General features: G+C 45.1%; 1 long non-coding RNA gene across 1 annotated transcript in view; it reads left to right on the top strand.

Moving 5' to 3' along the window:
• The first annotated feature begins 252 nt into the window (after positions 1 to 252).
• The window catches only part of LOC117867864, a 132,053-nt gene continuing 114,949 nt past the window's right edge, over positions 253 to 17,356 (top strand). Inside the window, exons 1-2 of the long non-coding RNA XR_004643529.1 lie at positions 253 to 479; positions 2,556 to 2,650. This is a non-coding gene — a long non-coding RNA (uncharacterized LOC117867864). The remainder of the gene's footprint in view (positions 480 to 2,555; positions 2,651 to 17,356) is intronic.

The following is a 17,356-nucleotide window of genomic DNA, read 5'->3' as shown; positions in this document are numbered from 1 at the left end:
GCTCTAACTTACGCCAGAACGAGGCTGACACAGAATCAGAGTTTCATAATGGACACAGAGCTCAGACACTGGGGAAAACTGAGCCCTATTAATCTCAGAAAACATGCCATACAGACCAGAGTCTGGTTTCAGGTACCAGTGTAGATATGGAGTAACTCCACTGACTTCAACAGAGTTAATATGGCACAATTTAGATCAGACTCAGGCCCCACATCTCTTTTATTTATAGGTCCTGTGCATGTACTGATTCATGATGGGCATGAATTGACAAAAGACCATGGAATACAACCCCTGCATGAAGCACATTCCAAGGTGCTGGGCAGAGAAACCCCCCACACTCCAGCTGAAATGAACATGTGAACTAGAAATAACACAGAGGAGGGAAATAAGTTTTCAAACTAGCAGATTGAAGATCACTAGTACAAATATCACAGCAAATCCTGAAGTCCTTGGTTGCACAGCTGAATTACTTTACTCCTGTAAGTAAGCCCATTACTGATATTCGTGTTTGCAGGATCAGGCCTTACTCATTTTTTCTTGCTCCTCATTAGGCAACACTCACTGTATACTGGAAAGTATAAGGCTGAGGGGACTGATCCAAAGCCTGCTTGAAGTCACTAGGAAAGTTTCCCCGGATTTCTAGTGGGCTTCAAATAAAGCCCTAGATGTGTTTGTGAATTAGAATAGCACTTGCAGTCTCACCAGCTACAGCTGAATGAAAATACATAATACTGTTTAAGAACCTAGAAGGGCTGTATGATGGGTCCAGTGGCTGGTGCAAGGGCGTGGGAGCCAGGACTCCTGGTTTCTAATCCTGGCTTCATCTAGGGTTACCATACGTCCGGATTTTCCCGGACATGTCCGGCTTTTGGGGGCTCAAATCCCCGTCCGGGGGGAAATCCCCAAAAGCCGGGCATGTCCGGGAAAATCGGGAGGTCAGCCGGGCCGGCGGGGAGCCGGGTCAGCCGGGCCCGCGGGGAGCCGGGCCGGCGGGGAGCTGGGTCAGCCGGGCCCGCGGGGACCCCGGCCGGCGGGGAGCCGGGTCAGCCGGGCCGGCGGGGAGCCGGGCCCGCGGGGCCGGGAGCACCTGGCAGTGCTGGGCGGGCCAGGGGTGGTCGGCCGGGGCCGGCACCCCAGGGCCCGAGCTGACCCAGGCTGGAAACGCCGGGGGGCCAGCCTGGGCCGCGCCTCCTCCCCCCACACCCCCCTTACCTGCTTCAGGCTTCCCGCGAATCAAATATTCGCGGGAAGCAGGGGAGGGGGCGGAGACTTTGGGGAGGGGGCGGGGTTGGGCGGGGGCTGGGGCGGGGCTGGGGCGGGGCTGGGGCTGGGGCGGGGCCGTGGGCCGTGGAGTGTCCTCCATTTGGAGGCACAAAATATGGTAACCCTAGCTTCATCACTGAGTTGCTGTGTGACCTTAAGCAAGTTGCTTTATCCTTCTGTACCCCAGGTAGCCCATCTCTAAGAAAAAACAAACAAACAAACAAAAAAAACAGGGATAATGATCTAAGGGCTTGTCTATACATGAAAGTTGTTCTGCATTAAGGCAGGGTGTGAATTCAAAGTGGAGTAGCTATGCCTTGACTATTATAAAGCACATTGCTATCTGTGGATGGCAATTGGTATAATACATGCTAATTATTGCTAGGGTGACCAGATAGCAAGTGTGAAAAATCAGGACACGGGGTGAGGGGTGTAGGCACCTATATAAGAAAAAGCCCCGAATATCAGGACTGTCCCTATAGAATCAGGACATCTGGTCACCCTAATTATTGCTATGATTATCATCCAGCATCTGGCAAGGATGGGGTTAAAAGCCCATCCCCAGCATAAGAGCTGTAGCAGGTGTTGGCCCTCTTTGTTGCTGAATGGCTGGGTTCAGCTAAAACTGCTAGCCTCATAGGGCAGAGCCCATGGGCCTCTAGGAAGATTTAAACAATTGCTAGTGTACTAGGAGCTACCTGAACTATTAAACACCTTCAGTAGTTGGATTTGGGGTGGAACTGTTTTCCCACCGCAAAGGACAATACCCAGGTGTATCTACCAATAAGAGTGTAAACAACAGAAGTTGAACTGTTTTTATAACCACTAGGACACCTGACTGTGGAAATGTATATTCTGAGCTAAAATAAGATCCTGATCCTGTGGTCTCCTACATGTGAGTGGATCCCCCATCTCCATGATGACCCTGTGGAAATCAGTGGGGCTCTGCACAAGTGTTGTGTTAGGGGAGAGAGGAGGGGTAGTAGGGGCAGAAGCATGGTGGAGCTGAGCTCTGGTAATCCTTCACTGCTCTCTAGAACTACCTTGGCTCTGGACTTTGTAGGATTGAGGCCCAAATATTTTTCTTGTCGGGCCTGTGCACTGTGGGGTTTCACATTTGTCATTGGCTGGTCATGGCTACTAGATTTAGCTCCCAGTCCTGAAAAGATTTAATTGGGTTCTACCTGGATGGTTCCTTTTGTAAGATTAGGCCTTTATTTATTGCAGGGTAGTGTGGGGCTGTAGCATTGACTCCGATAGGATATAATTTGCTTTCATTTCATTATTTTTAGAAAAAACAATGATGCATTTCTTTATTGGGGAAAGAAAATGCACATGAAGGATGACTTGCGCTTTCTCAGGAGGGTGATGTCACTTGTGCAAACAGGTAAGTGGTGGCGTTGATGGGGGAAACCCTGGTCAGTTAATTCTAGCACTTGTGCTGGAGTTCTATGTGCACTTCCCTGTTGTTTTTCCTCTGTTAACTATTTATTAAATCTATGCACTGAGCATCATTCAGTAAGGAACTGGGCGGTGTATGTTATTTGTGCAGTTTTCATGTGCCCATCTCTTGTGTGCATGAAAGGCATTTGCATAGCTGTCTAATGTTCGTTAGGGTCATTTGAAAAACCCTTTTGTCTTGTTTCCCTTCAGTCATCAATCATCGTCTCCCCTCTACTTCCAACATGTAGGAGAGGGGCATACCAGGAATGAAAATGGAATGGGCAGGACCAAGAAAAACATTTGCTTTAGATAAATGCGTCACTTAAATTCACAAGACAAAAGGAATTTGCATGGAGCCAGGGTGAAAAGCTGGGCTTGTCAATAACATACTATTGATTGCTTCTCTGAGCAGCTACAGATGTCTGAGAGATGGTGTCAGTTAAACAGTAAAACAGTGGCATTGTGGCTTAGGGGGGATGTAAAAGGTAGCAAAACAAGGGTGTGATGGAAAATAATTAACAATAAAATTCCTATCTGCTTGGGATCCCCCAAACCTGTTCTGCTACTTAAGATTCTTGACATTGTGCCTAATCCTCAACATGCCATTTCAAAAGGTAAACCTTGAAACAGGCCAAGCAAAGCAGCTCTTTCATCTCTGAAGTGTTCGCTGCCAGGCAAATTTGACTCCCTTAGCTGCTGTGTTGCTAGCGTTCCCATGTTCCCATGCTATTGAGCTCTTCTCAGATGGAAGCAATGAAAAGATAAAAGGTACAGATACACCAGTGCAAGTCAGGAGTAACTCCACTATGGAGAACAGGAGTACTTGCGGCACCTTAGAGACTAACAAATTTATTTGAGCATAAGCTTTCGTGGGCTACAGCCCACTTCATTGGATGCATGTAGTGGAAAATACAGTAGGAAGATATATATACACATACATATAGAGAACATGAAACAATGGGTGTTACCATACACACTATAAGGAGAGTGATCAGTTAAGGTGAGCTTTTATCAGCAGGAGAGAAAAAGAACTGTTTGTAGTGGTAATGAAAATGGCACATTTCCAGCAATTGAAAAGGAGATATGAGGAACTGGGGGCGGGGGGGAGGGAAAAATAAGCATGGGGAAATAGTTTTACTTTGTGTAATGGCCCATCTACTCCCAGTCTTTATTCAAGCCTAATTTAATGATGTCCAATTTGCAAATTAATTCCAATTCAACAGTCTCTCGTTGGAGTCTGTTTTTGAAGTTTTGTTGTTGTAATGTTGCGACTTTTAGGTCCATTGTATGAATGGAGTTACACCAGTGTAAAACTGCTGCAAAATGAGAATTAAGCGGAAGGGCTTTCTGGAGGGGACTGAATCGGTGGGTCTGATTCTCCATTGCCTTGCCCTTTGTGCACTTACCTACAGCAGTGCAAAATGGTACCATTCAGATGTAGTAGTGTTTTACACCTGCTGTGCACTGGTGTAAATCTCTATATAAGGTGTGGGTCAATAGAAAATCAAGCCATGAAACTTCCCAGTTCTACTAAATGGTGGTTTCTCAGGCAACTTTTAGACTAACCCTAAAAATGTGTATTTACAAAAAGTACAGCAGGAGGATTAATTGTTTGCTTCTAGTAGGTGTTCTGTAGTTCCTCTATAAACAAAGCTTATTATCTGACTAATTTTGCGATGCAATAGAAGTGGGAAATTGGATGAGATTATTAAAGCCAGTTTCATGCTCCAGAGTGCTGAGATGTTGGTTGGTTGACCTTTGAGCTGTTGCTGTTCAGGATGAATGCAAAGCCTATTATTTATTATTAACTCTTTTATTGCATTAGGGCTAGAGTCCATCCAGGACAGAGCTTTATAGTGCCAGGCACTGTGCAAACATATTTGTTAGTCTAGCAAAAGGTCTTTAAAACTTACCAGTCCATACACAAAATTATTCATTTATATTTCCATAGCACGTAGGAGCCCTAATCATGGATCAGAACACCATTGTGCTAGGTGCTGTACAAACACAGAAGAAAAAGACAGTCCCTGCCCCAGAGAGTTTACAATTGACGTATAAGCCAGTAGATGGATACAGGCACGGAAACGACGAGACAGTATTGGTCAGCATGATAGGCAGCTCTCCAAGCATACCAGCACCCTAATCATTGCTAAGTTTTTATATGCATCACAGCAAAGGAGAATTTTAAGGAGGAGGAGGAGTTAGCTTTGCAGAATGTACTTGACAGCACTTTAGCATGATAATGAAAACACTGCCACCTTTACTCATTTAAAAAAATACTGATAGTGTGCTGTATACTTATGACATGGTTTTTGGCCGCTGGATGTACTTTTACTTTGTGATTAAGAAGAAGGAGATCAGTATACCTATGGTAAGTCTCTGTAACCTCCTCCACCCAACCGATTTTTGTTCTTAATTTTCATGCATAAACCCCACTTCATTATAACTCCCAATAAGCAGAGTGCTGAGGTGACTGATGCAGTGTTTGGGAGAGTGAAGATGGTGGCTGGCCTCTGGTTTTGTATCTTAGAACATCCACGTCCTGTTGCTTAATTACTGTATTGCTCTCTGTGTGGTAGATAGAATTTTTTTACAGTAAAAAATTCTTTCTTCTGTTGGAGATGAGGGGGGAGTTTGGCATGGGATTCACCCATCCTTTCCCCGTGAGCAAGGCCCCGCTTTGCTGGTGACTTTCTTCCAAGACGTGCAGGACGGGATTCCCTTAAAAGCCCTTCCATGTGGTTTCTATGACTTCAAGGGGCGAGAGTCAGATTTTTTTTTTTCCCCCAAAGGTGCTAAGCACCTAAAACTTCATTTGAGCTGTAGATGCTCAGCACTTTTGAAAATCAAGCCAGTTTACCCACAACTGTGGGGCTGCACCTAAACCCCAGACCCAAACATCCCCTGACCTTTGGGGAAGCTTGAACTTGGCCCAGAACTCTACGCCATTGGCCTATCTCCACTTTTACTTGTTTTCATTTAATTTTTCCTTCCTTCAGGTTCCCCAATCACCCATTGCCTCTGCACGCTAGCATTGCAGACTGCATGTGATTGCTGCTCAGAAGCACTGTCTTAAAATAAGCCTCTTGACAACCCCTAATTACATCCAAGAAAAATTGCATCCAAAATGTACCCGCTGTCTCGCTCCAAGTTTAAATTGGTGCTCTGAGCTATCCCTTCAACTCCTGCCAGTGATTGGTGCATGGGTCATTGCACAAAAACAGAACTGCTGTTATCCTGGGACACACTTGAAGCACTTTCCTTTACACCTAAAATGTTGAAAGGGATTGTTTAAAGTGAGTGAATTTAAACTGTATCCAGCCAACTGGACAAGCATGTGACAAAATTTTAATAAATAAAAGTTTACTGATGTGTGCCATATAATTTATTTTCCACAGTTCAGCCACTTCTTGTGGTGAGATATATATATATATTTTTTTTAGTCATCTTATAGCCTTAACTGTTCAGCTTTTCATTCTGAGTCTATAATAAACCTTCTGTAGTGGCTGTGTGTGGCAATGGTCCAGATCCGCCCCCAGTGTAAATTGACACTAGCACCATTGACTTTGGGTGAGGTTTGAAGGTCAAACAAGTTGAGGGTTTGGTCCAATATGTTTATTCCCTGCAGATAAGTGGCCATCGTTGTGGATCTGTGGTTCAGTTCTTAATGGCACTTCATTGTGGCTACCCAATATTCAAAATAGACTTTTTTTTTTTTCAGAATGGCTGAGCTGGGCCTGGATGTTTCAGAGGATTGGTAATAGGTTAAAAACTTCTGCTGTATGTATCACTATCTTGAATCCAGTGATGGTCAGATGTGTGTGTTAGAGAATCAAAGCAATAGTGTACGTAGTCCTTGGCCCCACAGTTCACAAGCCACTCATGACTGGGTAGTGGGAATAGAACAGCCAAGGTAACTTGGCTAATCGTATAGTTGGTGTGAGTTGCGTTGTGCAGCCCGTAGCTGTAGAGGCTGGGATTGAAGCTGAAGATGTACCGGAATTGCAAAGCCAGTGCATCTCCTTATAGTAGAATATCCATGAGGCTGGCCCTATGCTTACCCTCCATGCAGCCCTTGAGGGAGGGCATGGCCTAGGGAGGTATGGCAAAAGCATTCTGCCCTTTAGTTGCACTAGGATTTTGGATGGTTCCATAGGGGTGTCATAATAACATAGGTTAGAGACCCCTGGGGCTGCTCTAGCTTATGTTGGGAAATTCCCTGGTAGCTGGCTGGCTTCCAAAAATCTGGTGTTAGCAGGAAGAAGGCTGGTCCAAAAATCTGGTGTTAGCAGGAAGAAGGCTGGTCCTGGATAGCCCAGTGGTTAGGGCACTAGCTTCGGACTTGAGACCTAGGTTCAAGTCCCGGCTCCTCCATAGACTTCCTGTGTGATCTTGGGGCAGCTACTTAGAACTCTCTGCCTCAGTTCTCCATCTGAAAATTGGAATTAAAGAGCACTTCCCTGCCTCAAAGGAGTGTTGTGAGGATAGATACATTGAAGATTGTGAAGTAATGGGGACCATGTGAATAAGATAGAAGAATGTGGGAGAGGTGATGCCACACATCCTCAATTCCTGCTGAGCTCAGAATGTGGCCCTTAATGGGTAGAGAAATAATGGCGTGCGCACAGGGATCTGAGATCTCCTGTGTGCTAAGCCTGGGTTGGAGGCTGCCCCTCTGCATAACCTATATAAGTGCTAAGCAGTAGTAACACACTATAGGGTTTGTTCTGGGTCTTGCATACGTATTGGAGTCAGTGACATGCAGTCAATGTGGAGTGTTCATAGTTCATCAGTCCCATGTACTATATACTACAGGTGGGATTTCTAAAGGAGCCTAAGGGCTTGTGTATATGGAGAATTTGCACAGAGCATGCTGGTGTGTGGATTGAAAGCACTCCACGTGCACTAACTGGCTGTGTGGGCACTGCTATCACACTACAAGTTCTGAACAGGAGAAGATCAAAGTGCACTACAGACCTTCTAGTGCACAGTAGCAGGGTCCACAGGGTCAGTTAGTGCATGGCAGGCTGGTGTGCAGTAGATTTCCATCCCAGAATGCTGTGAACTCTCCATATGGACAAGTACTAAATGATTTTATTTTCAATGGGAAAATCCTCCTGAGTCACAAAAGTGCCTGTGAACCTTACAGTATGAACCTTACCCACCCTCCAGTAACAAGCTAGACTGCATGTACAATGTGAGAATGGGGAAAACATCAGCTGCAAAGTTTCATATTTACAAAATCTGGAAACCCCCAGAAAGTGCCTGCATCGCTGCATTTTGGTTATTTATTTTAAACATGCTCATTCTAGTTTCTGGCTTATTTGGATACACCTCATTAATACTGTTTTCTCTGTGTGACTCTTTCTGTAAGTTATTAAACTTTACATCCCACATTGACTAGTTAGCATAGGGCAAAGTCTTGCAACTTGACTTGTGATCTGGTGTTCAGTTTGGTATTAATTCTTTAGCAGAATCTACCAATGTATCATTCGGTACAGAAGCTAGGTGATGCTTGCACTTTCTTACACCTTAGCAACAAACTCCCATTCAAGGTCTTACATATAATTAATTGAAGTTATTTACTGGAAGTCAGAATATCATAACCTTTCATGTAGCCACTATGACTACTGGTGACCAAAATGGTTGTATCTTGGTAGCCCCATTGGAACATATAGTAGCCCAAATGAATTGGGGAGAGCAGTAGCTTGTCACGTTGTATGCTTCTTGAACCAGCATTGGCAGTTTTGTAGACTTTCTCATTATAAATTTCTACAACCAAATAGCTGCTTAATATTTTGCATTGCTGTATAGATCCTTATATGTAAGGATCTTGAAGTGTTTTCCAAACACTAAGTCTCACAATACCCCAGGTAGATAGGTATTTTCCATGTGTTACAGATGGGGGAAGAGAGGTAAGAGAGGATGAAGTAATTTACCCAAGGTCACATTGCAAGCCAATGGTAGAGCCAAAAATAGAAACCAGGAGTTCTGTCACCCTACCCCATCCTAACCTCTGGCCTTGGACTGGATTTCCCCACTGTGTATAATTAAGAGTTTCTGATTCTCTGCTCCCTCCATCCCAAACTTTCGCTCAAACTGTGTATTCCAGGAATAGTAATAGTACGAATGTTCTGAAAGCTCTTTTCATAACAACAGGTGACTGGCAGGAGGGGGCTTATCATAAGTTAAATAGGCGTGTGTCCAATGAAGGTGCCAAATGTACCTTAAAAGATTTTGCTTTCTGCAGCTCATTATATATTGGGCCCTCTGCTACCAATGAGTTTGACCTAAGGGGTCTCCATACTCATGGGAGGTCATCATAACAAAAAGGCAGCAATATGGCACTACAATTCCCTTCTCCTGAACTAAGAATGTAAATCTTCAGTACCCATCATCTCTTGTGAAGCTCAGCTCACCAGTCAGAACGGGTGAAGGTCAAGTGGAAACTTGGTACCTTCTATTTTCCTCTGTGAAAAGAGGCCACGTCAGATTTTTATGCTTTTGATGTCAAACTGTCTCTGACTGCAAATATTTCTATGTACATTTATTTATTTTTTTATAAACCCGACTGGGAAATCAAATTTGACATCTAGATAGGTTAAAATTGCAGAGACGTTAATGTGCTTGCCCTTTAAATGAATAGATTTGATCTTTCTCATACCCAAAGAACAAGGAGCTATCCAATGACATTTCCTCTTATCAGTTTTAAAATATACTGCTTGTTAGTCAACCCCTAACCACGTGGGATCAGACTGGAGTTTCATGTAGGGCACATGTCAATGCATGATTGTCTCATATTGGGAAATGATACCATCCTCTGCAGCATCTGGTACTGTCAGAGACAGGATCTGAGGCTAGATGGATCATTGGTCTGACGCAGAATGGCTGTTTGAAAGTTCCTAGTATAAAGTCCTGTTTAACGTGGCTGAATGAACTTGACCCAATAATACACATGGCATTTCCAAGTCATATGGCTAAGTGCTGACACATGGATGGCTTTAGTTACTGACGAAGTGTCAAGAACACAGAGGAAACCTCAGGCCTTACATTTTTTTTATTTATATCTTGGCTGTAACCTGAGTTAACACTGGGAAAGTTCATCTCTTATTTTTAATGCCGTCTGTGGCTTTAGAGATCTAATAACTTTACAATATGTCAAGTCCTCAAATGAACATTAACTTTCCTAACAATTAGCTCTGTGCCTTAAAGTTTAAGCAGGGTCCAGGAGCATTTCAAGCATTTGGATGCAATAAACAGTCTTCTGTAGTAGATTAAATATATACAAGACTAGAAGGCAGGGGACTTTGGTTCTAATCTCAACTCTGACACAGGCTTTCTGAATGACCCGGCCCAAATCGCACACAGTCTCTTCCCAGGAGATGCTGATCCCTCACCAAAGTCCCACTGAAGCCAGGGGGAATTGAGGGTGCACAGCAGCTGGGCAGGATGAGGTCTTCAACCTCTGTCTGTTCCCCCAAGCGTAAAACCGAGAGCTGCTTATCTCCCCTTTAGCATGGAGTGTGGTGAGGATTTATTTTTGTTTGTCAGTGTCAAGCACTGTGACCATGAGACTTGCTGCGTGGCTGTGTCTTTACTAGATTATATGTTCTTAAAATTCCCACCTTTGTCTACCCCAGCGCAGTTTCCCATTGCTAGCAGCAGTGGGAATCCCTCACATAGACCGTTGTTCTCGATCCCATGTTCTCTAACTCTTCTTGGAGCAGGTCAAAAGTCAACAACACAATGGGTAAAACACAGAGAAGCTAGAATGCTGGTGGCACCAATTCTCTAGCAGCTTTTGATTACTAGCAACCTAAAGCTCTGTGGGCGGGGGGGGGGGGGGTGGGGGGGGCGAAGAGGAGGGAGTGTGTGTTTATCTATTTAATCATCATATCTGTGCATGGTGTAACTCTCCTTGCAAAGTGAGTGCACCAATTAGTATGGGCACGAACCCATACTGATGATTACTACTGGAGTTTTATTGTCCTGAGAGAGAGATGCCAGAGGATCAGTCCCCTGGTTCTTCTCTTACTAAACAGTTTAAATCCCTGTGGGGACATCACTCCACCTGAACCTTCCAGTCTTTCTCCCCACTTTTAGAGATGTTCTGAAAGCTACCTCCTCTGACATCGCTAAAGGCCAGGCCTTGATGGAGTGGTGCCATTGAAACAATGCTTCATTCAATGCTAATGAGCATCCAGTCACACACAAATGCAGCCACACCATGAAATATAGGCACGATCCCCACAGCAGCCCTTCGCTACCTAGATTTGAACAATGTCTCTCTCAGACAAGCACACTCTGTGAATCGCAACTAGATTGTACCAGAATCATTCTGCTCAGTCTACAAATCTTTCACATGACAGACCTCGCTTCCCCTTCTCCTCTGTTACTGTTCAAATATTTCTTGTCATATGCATGATTTATCAGTGGTGCTGCTACATTTAGTGCAGGCAGGCCTGCTTCCCCACACCAGCTCCTAGTGAGATCACCACCAAGTCGAGACAACTAGGTCAAGCGACGTGGTATATCTTAAATGTAGAGTGCTACGCTTTTCTTGCCATAAATCAAGACTTTGTTTTCCCTTCAGATCCTACTTCCCCATCTTGCCATTTGGAAGCTGCCCTGTGAATCGTTAATGGAGTATGCAGTCCAGTTTTGGTTATCAGATATCCTGTTCACTGAAACAGGATCATGGTTTCCTGACATCTCTTAATTGCATTTGGAATTCCCCTGGTTAATGAACTTATCTTCCTGCCTATCAAACATTCACTTAACTGATCTTGTGCTGTATAATTTATTTTCGTTTCTTTTTTTTTGCTGTTCAGAAATGTACTTCCTGAAACCTTCCCCCTTCTGGAGAAAATGTGGTCTATTTGCTTCCGTTCCGCTCTTACTGTTCTTTAGTTGCAGATGATGCTTTTTAGCAGCATCTGTTTAACAAACTTCCTGTTGCTATGGGACTGTAGTTCTGACTTTCCCCTTTGGAATTTTTTGCTAGTTGATCAGTTGCTTCTTATGTCTGCATTCCCCATATGAGAATTCTTTTTCTGGTTTCTCTTCCAATATTGCATATATCTCAGATGCTGAACTTGGAGTCGAGACACCAGGGTGTCTCAGACCTGTTGTGCATGTCATTTAATCTCTCTGTGCCTTTGTTTCCCCTGTGAATGTCTGTCTTGTCTACTTAGACTGTAAATTCCCCAGATCATGGACTGTTTCTTATTGAGTCTGTACAGCACCTAGCACAATGGGACTCCCATCTCAGTTCGGGCCTCTAGGCTCTACCACAATACTACTACTACTACAAAAACAAACCACAAACACCCTCTGCCTTATTGTCCACTCTCAGCATATGTAGGTATCCTGTTTTTCCTGGTGTGATGCAAGTAGAACTTGGCCCTTCACTAGCTGAAATGCTCCCTGGATATTGTCACACTAGTCATGAGGATTTTGCCAAAGTGATTACTTTGAAGTGTGTAGACAAGGTAAAGTTGAGGGTGAGATAAAAGAACTGGCTTTGCAGGGCCAGAGTGTTTCTATTATTATTAGTAATACCCAACACTGATCTAGCAATTGAAAAGAGAATTCCTGTCCTAAAGAGTTTGCAATCTAAATGGTCCCTACTGGAAAAATCCCTTTCCAGATGATAAAGGGAATATTTTATTGTAGGCCTGAAACTAACAAACAATAAGAGAAGAGGTTTCAGCTTTATTTCAGAATAATCTACATTTAATTGAAGTTCCTGGAACTCTTGACTCCTCTTAACCCCAATGACTTGTATTTGTTTGTTCTAGTTAGCCTTGCTTAGGGATGAACAAGTAATATGTCCAATCCTATGATCAGATCTGCTTTCCTGGGACAGAGATGAAGCTGAACCATAAAAATTACCCTTCCTCTATCGGGGTAGTCAATTGTTTTTTGTCAAGATGTAAATTTCTTGGTCAAGGTATAATCAAGGTCCAGACTCCAGAGAAACTTTTTGACACCACAATAATAAGGATAATAAATAAATATACATATTTTGCGGTACATTCAAAAACATCTGGCGGTTCAGATTTGGCTCATGATCCGCCTATTGACTACCTCTGCTCTAGATGCTTCTGCCAGAATGACCTAAGGCTGGCAGTCATCAGAATGGGCTGGGAGGTGGAGGCAGAAGGACTCTGCATGAGAAGAGCTGGAATGATGTTAGGCAATAAAGAGGTTGCCCCTCACTCAGCTATTACTGCTGTTGGAAACAGTCAATGACCACTACAGCCTCAGTATCCAATCCATCAAAAATCTATGGCAACACCCTATTCTAGGAAGAATTAAGGTGAAAGAATAGGAACTATAGAAAGGCTCAAACCATGTAGGGTATTGTATGTGAGATCCATATTTGATTTATTCCTCTGCCAGGAAACAAATCCATTCTAGAAACAGGTTTTTATGGGCACAATGTTCTGTAGTTTAAAATAGGCTATTGTCTCCTTTGCTTTAGGCTTGTATTTCACAGGCAGGTGCACACCAGTTGGATGAGTGCTACTTATTCCTTTCATTCCTTTACAGCCTGGTCTTGCCTCTGCTAAAGTTAATGGCAAAATGCTAGTTGAACTAAAAGGGATCGGGATCAGGCCTTTAAGTCTCTACCAAGTGCAAGGATTAATTTGCATTATAATGTAGCTCTTTGCTGTGATCCCATTTGAGTTGGCTTTGTCCATTTTATATGTTGCAGCCATCTTGAGGACTATTCCTGTTTCAATAAGGAGAACTCTATGAAGTTTCTTGGTATTAGTCAGCTTATAGACTAGATTATTTCTCTGACTTTTTAATTTCCCGACTCCTCTGACAAAGCTCACAGCACTTTTGAACTTGTGATGTCCTAAAGAGGTTGTGATGCCCATGTCCAGCATTCAAAAGCTTGATGCCACCACAGCTGATTGGCCCTAGTGCCCTGGGAAGGTAATGGAGTTGATAAATATGCCCATCTCTGGGTGTCATAGCAGAACTACTCAGAAAAATGAAGTCAAAATGTTGGCACAAGGCCTATCTCAGCCGATCTGTATCCCTGCTTGCATCACATGGACTCTCCAGTGTCCAATCAGGTTCTTTCTTGCAGGTGATATGAGGACCCTAGAAACAAGCTGTTCCTCTTTGTTGTCCCAGCACTTATAGTAAACACACCGTTGTGAATGCCCAGGCCAAGCTGGCATTATTGGAACAGTTCTCCAAGCTGCACTGTCTCAATGAGGGAAGCTGTTGCTGCAAACATGCAAAGGGATTCCGAAACATTAAATGAAAGACTTAGCAGCTATTAATTTGGCTTTCCTAAACAGGACTGAATGGCTCTGTTTCACAGCCCCGGATATGGAAATCCTGGAGCTGCTGAATTACAGGCAGCTTCCCTCCACTCTGGTCTGCTGCAGAGTTTACTACTCCTGGGGGAATTCTGCACCACTGTGCGTGCGCAGAATTCATGTTCCCCACAGATCTTTTTTGTTTCCCCACAGAAAAAATGACTTTCTGACAAGAAGCAAAGGGAAGCTTGTTGCTCTGTCTGAAGCTTTTTGACTTGGCTCATTTTGATGTGTTTTCCCCGCTCTGAGGCAGAACTAGGCTGAGATACTGCCTGTATTAGTCAGTGTCATTCTGATAGTTCCATACATTCAGTCCTACATAACACAGAGCTCTTATTTCATTGTTCAAAGACGTGTTCAAATTGACTGTTGGAAAACAATACATCTGCAAAAGGGCAATTCTTGCTCCGCCATGGGCCAAATTGCAGTTGTGCTCACAGTTTTGTTTTGTTTTTCATATGCTGGTAGGGGGATTTGCTTGCCTGATGTAGGCAAGCGAACTGGAATAGTTTTGTATTGTTAATTGGCAGTGTGACTGGTATAGTGCAGGAAAGTGCTATTTTGGGAGATCTTACTGTATTACGTTTATATATCATTGTGGGCCAGGGGTTGTATAATTCTATGGGGGAGGGTGACCACAGTCCAGTGGAGGGTGATGAGGCAAAATTCACTCAAGTTGTAACAGCTCTGGAGAGAGACTGCCTCCTAGAGAGGCTTACATATTCTAGTTCAAACTGGATTCTCTAGAGACCAACAAACAAAGAAAGGACTTTTTAATTAATAGCCCTAGTTTAAACTGACTCAGGGCCACCTTTGTGATCCAGCAAATGGACAGAACTTTCTGTCAGAAGGAGGGCCCCAATCCTCGGCGAAAGGTTGGAAGGACTGATGCCTGCCAGATCCAGAGGTTGGAATTGGGGTGACCTCTACTAAGCTTTTTAGCATGTGCCTGGGTTCTTTTATTGTTTTGAATATGTTTTCTCTGTATTGCTCTTACCATAAGAATAAATGCACTTGCTTAGAAAGAGCTGTGTGGTAACTGATGACAGTGAGCAATCATGCTGCTTATAGCCTCTGGAGAGAGAGCAAAGCAGAAACACTGACCTGGTTAGGCAGTCTGACTTGCTGGGAATAACAGTGTAGGCAGGCAGGGCCAGCATTAGGCCGATTCCCCCAATTCCCCCGAATCGGACCCCGTGCCTAAGACGGTTCTGCACCTAAGAGGGGGCCCATGCCCAGCTAGAGTGCGGCAAGCCCGCAGCCCCGCTCCACGGGGCTGGAGAGCCAGGCAGAGCGCTGCAAGCCCCAGGGCCCCGCAACCCTGGCCCGAACGTGGAAACCCTGCGGTCTTGCTCCCCTGGCCAGAGCGCCGGGTGGAGCACTGCAAGCCCCGCAGCCCCACTCCCCTGGCCGGAGCCCGGCAAGCCCAGCGGCCCCACTCCCCCGGTCGGAGCACGGCAATCCCCGCAGCCCCGCTGCCCTGGCCGGAGCGCAGCAATCCGAAGTGCTGCCGAAGACTCGGAGTGCCGCCCGGTGAGTACGAGCCCCATGAATCGGGCCCCGCACTTGCTAAAGCCAGCCCTGTAGGCAGGGAACCGTACAGCCTGGAAAAACCATGGTCAGGAGGAAGAGATGTGGGTTTTGTGACTGCTGAGGAGCCAGAAGCCTCAAACTGGATGCCTTGGCTGGACTACAGACGGTGAATATAGGTGCAGTTGCCCTAAGCTGTGACAGATGCTATAAAGGAGCCTAGGGACGCCAAAGGCGATTGTGTGAAGCACGGTACAAACACTTACAAACAGTAAGAGAGTCCCTGCCCTGAACACCTTCCAGTATAAATAGACAAGGCAGAGAGAAGGTGAGGAAGAGGAAGAACCGTGACCTCATTTTACAGGTGGGGGAGAGAATCACAGGGAGATCACACAGATTGCCTCAGATCACACCTGGCCTCTGTTTCAGAGGCAGGAATTGAATCCCCACATCCTCAGTCCTAGTCCAGTGCCTTCACCACCAGACTATCCTTCCTCTCTACAAGATCATCCTCCGCTAGAGGCTGGGTTGAAGCCTACTTGGAAATTTAGGTGGGAGCTTTCCAAAGCACCTAAGTGATTTAGGCGCACAGGTCCCATTGAAAGTCTTTGGACTTGTGCTCTGAAGTGATGCTTTTGAAAATCTGCCCCTTAGCTGAAAAGTTGAATTCATTTCCTCACACAAAGGTTTGGTATTGATCTGTCTATGTATTGTTGTAACCATTAATCTTTGCTAAGGAAATTGTTTCCCAGCACCCTTGAAAGGAAATTCCAAGGGCGAGATCAAGTATGTATTGGAGGAGTCACTCTTCGTTTTTCAGCTTTTGTTGCTCTGAAGATTTTTTCTGTCGGGAAGAAAAGGAGGAGAATGTCTTTTCTGAGCAGAGCAAGCAGGAAACATTCAAAGGTCACTCCGGCCGCGCTCGTAGCAGCTTGCTGTCAGAACTTGGCAAGGCTGAGCTGATGTCTAATCGTCTAAACATCCCAGAATCTCTCTCCATTCACAAATATAAGGTGTAGTGACCTGCCTGTGGGAGGAGATGAAAGGGTGCTGTGAATTACCTTGTATAAATGTTACTGCTTGTGACTCATACATGCGCCGATTCCAAGCTCTTAGTGTGAGCAGAAATCCTCTTTAGGTGAAATGGAAGGAAATGCTGAAGCTAAAAGCAGCTGTGTCTCAGACTCTTACTTAGGGGACTAGATTAGTACAGCTGTTGGAGTGCTCAGGATGGAAAATGGAGGGAACCTTATTGGTCCCATAATGCTTCAGGGCCTGCTTGAGAAAGGAAAGCAAGGGAGTTCCTGTAACGCTGCAGACCAGGGCTAAGCTGGAGGGGAGTGGAGAGAAGAGGAAAGTAGGGAAGCTCTCATAATTCAGAGCAGGATGGAACTGGGGACCACCAGGACATGGGGACGGGGTGGAGGGAGACAGGAAAGAAGGTGAGCTCCAATAATGCAGAGCACAGGAAGGAATATAGAAGGGAGTTCTGTCAAGCATAGGGTACCATATGTCCTCTTTTTCCCGGACATGTCCGGCCTTTCGGCACTCAAACCCCCGTCCAGGGGGAATTGCCAAAAAGCCGAACATGTCCGGGAAAATGGCGGCTCTGCTCCTCCCCGACTCTTCGGCTCTGTTTAAGAGCCAGGCTGCCCGAGTGCTACCGGCTTCGGGCAGCCCCCATGCCTCCGGACCCTGCACCGCCGGAGCCCAGGAGGGGAAGTGCCCGGCTGGGGGCTCAGGGCCCGGAGGCAAGGGGGCTGCCCGAAGCCCAAGCG

The sequence above is a fragment of the Trachemys scripta genome, chromosome 19, assembly GCF_013100865.1.
Source record: "Trachemys scripta elegans isolate TJP31775 chromosome 19, CAS_Tse_1.0, whole genome shotgun sequence".
NCBI lineage: Eukaryota > Metazoa > Chordata > Testudines > Emydidae > Trachemys > Trachemys scripta.
This window is presented reverse-complemented; position numbering and strand designations above follow the sequence as displayed.